Source organism: Staurois parvus, unplaced genomic scaffold (genome assembly GCF_062004578.1).
Source record: "Staurois parvus isolate SC_StPar_1 unplaced genomic scaffold, SC_StPar_1.0 ptg003260l, whole genome shotgun sequence".
Taxonomy (NCBI): domain Eukaryota; kingdom Metazoa; phylum Chordata; class Amphibia; order Anura; family Ranidae; genus Staurois; species Staurois parvus.
This window is the reverse complement of record NW_028321056.1, coordinates 23,978-30,807: the sequence shown is the minus strand read 5'-3', so window position 1 is coordinate 30,807 and position 6,830 is coordinate 23,978.

The window sequence follows — 6,830 nt, the reverse complement described above, 5'->3', positions numbered from 1 at the left end:
GAGTACTGGAGATGGACATAGAGGACACAGAGTACTGGAGATGGACATGGAGGACACAGAGTACTGGAGATGGGCATGGAGGACACAGAGTACTGGAGATGGACATGGAGGACACAGAGTACTGGAGATGGACATGGAGGACACAGAGTACTGGAGATGGGCATGGAGGACACAGAGTACTGGAGATGGACATGGAGGACACAGAGTACTGGAGATGGGCATGGAGGACACAAAGTACTGGAGATGGACATGGAGGACACAGAGTACTGGAGATGGACATGGAGGACACAGAGTACTGGAGATGGACATGGAGGACACAGAGTAGTGGGGATGGACATGGAGGACACAAAGTAGTGGGGATGGGCATGGAGGACACAGAGTAGTGGAGATGGACATGGAGGACACAGAGTAGTGGGGATGGACATGGAGGACACAGAGTAGTGGGGATGGGCATGGAGGACACAGAGTAGTGGAGATGGACATGGAGGACACAGAGTACTGGAGATGGACATGGAGGACACAGAGTACTGGAGATGGACATGGAGGACACAGAGTACTGGAGATGGACATGGAGGACACAGAGTACTGGAGATGGACATGGAGGACACAGAGTACTGGAGATGGACATGGAGGATACAGAGTACTGGAGATGGACATGGAGGACACAGAGTACTGGAGATGGACATGGAGGACACAGAGTACTGGAGATGGACATGGAGGACACAGAGTACTGGAGATGGACATGGAGGACACAGAGTAGTGGGGATGGACATGGAGGACACAAAGTAGTGGGGATGGGCATGGAGGACACAGAGTAGTGGAGATGGACATGGAGGACACAGAGTAGTGGGGATGGGCATGGAGGACACAGAGTAGTGGGGATGGACATGGAGGACACAGAGTAGTGGGGATGGACATGGAGGACACAAAGTAGTGGGGATGGGCATGGAGGACACAGAGTAGTGGAGATGGGCATGGAGGACACAGAGTAGTGGGGATGGGCATGGAGGACACAGAGTAGTGGGGATGGGCATGGAGGACACAGAGTAGTGGGGATGGGCATGGAGGACACAAAGTAGTGGGGATGGGCATGGAGGACACAGAGTAGTGGGGATGGACATGGAGGACACAGAGTAGTGGGGATGGACATGGAGGACACACAGTACTGGGGATGGACATGGAGGACACGGAGCAGTGGGGATGGACATGGAGGACACAGAGTAGTGGGGATGGACATGGAGGACACAGAGTAGTGGGGATGGACATGGAGGACACAGAGTAGTGGGGATGGACATGGAGGACACAGAGTAGTGGGGATGGACATGGAGGACACAGAGTAGTGGGGATGGACATGGAGGACACAGAGTAGTGGGGATGGACATGGAGGACACAGAGTAGTGGGGATGGACATGGAGGACACAGTAGTGGGGATGGACATGGAGGACACAGAGTAGTGGGGATGGACATGGAGGACACAGAGTAGTGGGGATGGGCATGGAGGACACAGAGTAGTGGGGATGGGCATGGAGGACACAGAGTAGTGGGGATGGGCATGGAGGACACAAAGTAGTGGGGATGGGCATGGAGGACACAGAGTAGTGGGGATGGACATGGAGGACACAGAGTAGTGGGGATGGACATGGAGGACACACAGTACTGGGGATGGACATGGAGGACACGGAGCAGTGGGGATGGACATGGAGGACACAGAGTAGTGGGGATGGACATGGAGGACACAGAGTAGTGGGGATGGACATGGAGGACACAGAGTAGTGGGGATGGACATGGAGGACACAGAGTAGTGGGGATGGACATGGAGGACACAGAGTAGTGGGGATGGACATGGAGGACACAGAGTAGTGGGGATGGACATGGAGGACACAGAGTAGTGGGGATGGACATGGAGGACACAGTAGTGGGGATGGACATGGAGGACACAGAGTAGTGGGGATGGACATGGAGGACACAGAGTAGTGGGGATGGGCATGGAAGACACAGAGTAGTGGGGATGGGCATGGAGGACACAGAGTAGTGGGGATAAACATGGAGGACACAGAGTAGTGGGGATGGACATGGAGGACACAGAGTAGTGGGGATGGACATGGAGGACACAGTAGTGGGCATTGGACATGGAGGACACAGTGTAGTGAGGATGGGCATGGAAGACACAGAGTAGTGGGGATGGGCATGGAGGACACGGAATAGTGGGGATGGACATGGAGGACACGGAGTAGTGGGGATGGGCATGGAGGACACGGAGTAGTGGGGATGGGCATGGAGGACACGGAGTAGTGGGGATGGGCATGGAGGACACGGAGTAGTGGGGATGGACATGGAGGACACAGAGTAGTGGGGATGGACATGGAGGACACAGAGTAGTGGGGATGGGCATGGAAGACACAGAGTAGTGGGGATGGGCATGGAGGACACAGAGTAGTGGGGATGGGCATGGAGGATACAGAGTAGTGGGGATGGGCATGGAGGACACAGAGTAGTGGGGATGGGCATGGAGGACACAGTAGTGGGCATTGGACATGGAGGACACAGAGTAGTGGGGATGGGCATGGAGGACACGGAGTAGTGGGGATGGACATGGAGGACACAGAGTAGTGGGGATGGGCATGGAGGACACAGAGTAGTGGGGATGGGCATGGAGGACACAGTAGTGGGCATTGGACATGGAGGACACAGAGTAGTGGGGATGGGCATGGAGGACACAGAGTAGTGGGGATGGGCATGGAGGACACAGAATAGTGGGGATGGACATGGAGGACACATAGTACTGGAGATGGACATGAAGGACACACAGTAGTGGGGATGGGCATGGAAGACACAGAGTACTGGGGATGGACATGGAGGACACAGAGAACTGGGGATGGGCATGGAGGACACAGAGTACTGGGGATGGACATGGAGGACACAGAGTAGTGGGGATGGACATGGAGGACACAGAGAACTGGAGATGGGCATGGAGGACACAGAGTACTGGAGATGGACATGGAGGACACAGAGAACTGGGGATGGGCATGGAGGACACAGAGAACTGGGGATGGACATGGAGGACACAGAGTACTGGAGATAGGCATGGAGGACACAGAGTAGTGGGGATGGACATGGAGGACACAGAGAACTGGGGATGGACATGGAGGACACAGAGTACTGGAGATAGGCATGGAGGACACAGAGTAGTGGGGATGGGCATGGAGGACACACAGTAGTGGGGATGGGCATGGAGGACACAGAGTAGTGGGGATGGACATGGAGGACACAGAGAACTGGGGATGGACATGGAGGACACAGAGAACTGGGGATGGACATGGAGGACACAGAGTACTGGGGATGGACATGGAGGACACAGAGTACTGGAGATAGGCATGGAGGACACAGAGTAGTGGGGATGGACATGGAGGACACAGAGAACTGGGGATGGACATGGAGGACACAGAGTACTGGGGATGGACATGGAGGACACAGAGTACTGGAGATAGGCATGGAGGACACAGAGTAGTGGGGATGGACATGGAGGACACAGAGTACTGGAGATAGGCATGGAGGACACAGAGTACTGGAGATAGGCATGGAGGACACAGTAGTGGGGATGGACATGAAGGACACACAGTAGTGGGGATGGGCATGGAGGACACAGAGTAGTGGGGATGGACATGGAGGACACAGAGTAGTGGGGATGGACATGGAGGACACAGAGAACTGGGGATGGGCATGGAGGACACAGAGAACTGGGGATGGGCATGGAGGACACAGAGTACTGGGGATGGACATGGAGGACACAGAGTACTGGAGATAGGCATGGAGGACACAGGTAAGGCTACTTCTTCGGGTGCGACCAAGCATACACACATTTCCGCACCTCATGTGTCGGGCCGTCCATTGCTGTGCGTGTCGGGAAAGTGTACAATTTGGCACACGTTCCCGACATACAGTAGTGTGAACCCAGCCGTAGGTCAGTGCAGCAGGGGGCACGTGGCTCCAGCACAAGAGTCTCGCTTTGCAATTAAGGATGTGGGGTCAATGAGCAGAGCTGTCTCTTGATGGCCACCTCCAGAGGCAACCTTGAAAAGTTATCCAGCAGGTAGCAGATTTTCAGCCTGGAAATATCAAGATTCTGTCTGCACATCCAACACCCCTGTGTGTATGGGCAGCCATGGTGTTTCAGTTATTACTGCATGTTGGTGGGCAGGCGACTCAAGCAGACCATTGTGGCTACTGTGCTCATATTTGAGGGCTTAACTGCAGAATCGCTAGTCCTCATCTCTCACATGCCAGCCATGTATCGGTACCAAAGGGGGTCCTATAAAGTATTGACTTCGGGGGGCCAAATACAAATGCCGCCACACTTTTCACAGATTTATTGGTCACAAATGTTGGAAACCATTTCTCATTTTCCTTCCACTTCACAATTATGTGCACTTTGTGTCGCTCCATCACATCCAATCCCAGGAAAATACATTGACGGTTTTGGTTGTAACATGACAACATGGGGGACATTTCAGGGGGAGGAGGAATTCATTGTAACATGACAACATGGGGGGGGATACATTGTAACATGACAACATGGGGGGGGGATACATTGTAACATGACAACATGGGGGGGATACATTGTAACATGACAACATGGGGGGGGATACATTGTAACATGACAACATGGGGGGGATACATTGTAACATGACAACATGGGGGGGGGATACATTGTAACATAACAACATGGGGGTCGATACATTGTAACATGACAACATGGGGGGGAAGACATTGTAACATGACAACATGGGGGGGAAGACATTGTAACATGACAACATGGGGGACATTTCATGGGGGAAGGGGAATACATTGTAACATGACAACATGGGGGACATTTCAGGGGGAGGAGGAATTCATTGTAACATGACAACATGGGGGACATTTCAGGGGGAGGAGGAATTCATTGTAACATGACAACATGGGGGTCGATACATTGTAACATGACAACATGGGGGGGAAGACATTGTAACATGACAACATGGGGGTCGATACATTGTAACATGACAACATGGGGGTCGATACATTGTAACATGACAACATGGGGGGGAAGACATTGTAACATGACAACATGGGGGACATTTCATGGGGGAAGGGGAATACATTGTAACATGACAACATGGGGGACATTTCATGGGGGAAGGGGAATACATTGTAACATGACAACATGGGGGACATTTCAGGGGGGAGGGGAATACATTGTAACATGACAACATGGGGGACATTTCAGGGGGGGAGGGGAATACATTGTAACATGACAACATGGGGGACATTTCAGGGGGGAGAGGGGATACATTGTAACATGACAACATGGGGGGGGATACATTGTAACATGACAACATGGGGGGGGGATACATTGTAACATAACAACATGGGGGTCGATACATTGTAACATGACAACATGGGGGGGAAGACATTGTAACATGACAACATGGGGGACATTTCATGGGGGAAGGGGAATACATTGTAACATGACAACATGGGGGACATTTCAGGGGGAGGAGGAATTCATTGTAACATGACAACATGGGGGTCGATACATTGTAACATGACAACATGGGGGGGAAGACATTGTAACATGACAACATGGGGGTCGATACATTGTAACATGACAACATGGGGGTTGATACATTGTAACATGACAACATGGGGGGGAAGACATTGTAACATGACAACATGGGGGACATTTCAGGGGGGAAGGGGAATACATTGTAACATGACAACATTGGGGACATTTCAGGGGGGAGGGGGAATACATTGTAACATGACAACATGGGGGACATTTCAGGGGGGAGGGGAATACATTGTAACATGACAACATGGGGGACATTTCAGGGGGGAGGGGGAATACATTGTAACATGACAACATGGGGGACATTTCAGGGGGGAGGGGAATACATTGTAACATGACAACATGGGGGACATTTCAATGGGAAGGAAGACTTTTCAAGGCTTTGTATATTCCTACAATAATCATACCAGAAGGTAAGACATTATTAGGGACGCGTGGGTAACCCACTTGAGGCCCATGTTAGGATTAAGGCTTCTCCTGAGTGCAGGTAGTCAGGTAGTCGCAGAAGGAACTTCAGCAGTCTAGTTTTGGTAGGAGTACCAAACGTATCTGTTGAGGACTCCACGATGCACATGTCCATGTGAATGTGTTCTCCCTAAGTGACCAGATAGAAAATCCACTTTCAATTCTTCAAGACTGGTACATACATCACTCGCAGGAGAGAGATTTTGTTCTGCCTACCCCATAATGGGTTGGGTCTTGGGGAAGAGGGACATGCTGTATGTCTTTATGTATGGAAGATATCATGGCCCCAATGTCCATCAAAAGCAAGACTGGATGAAGATGACTGTCTGGTGCAAAGACCTTGAGAACTTGGAAGGCTGCTCTCAATTCCAAAACGTTTGATAATTCGTTGTCTGTATTGAAGTGCCTCCTGCCTTGGACCATGAGCTACCCCAGATAGCTTCCTCACCATCGGTGCTGAGCGTGAAGACAAATAGGGGGGAAACTATGGGGATGCTAATATTCACAGGGGCAGATGAATTAACAAGAATTCGGCAGCCAGTATGACCAATCCAACTTTCCAGGAGCCAGCTTATTTGACATCTTAGCCTTCAAAGTTAGGCACCAGCTGTGACCTATCAGGGTCTTTGGCTTCCTGGAACCTGGAATTTGTCCATCCCTATCTTAGCATATCAGGAACTTTCCCCGTAATACTCTCAGAAGGGAATTCCAACTGTCTTGGTACCTTTTAGTGACCTAAGACTGCATTCAGGAGAGGCTG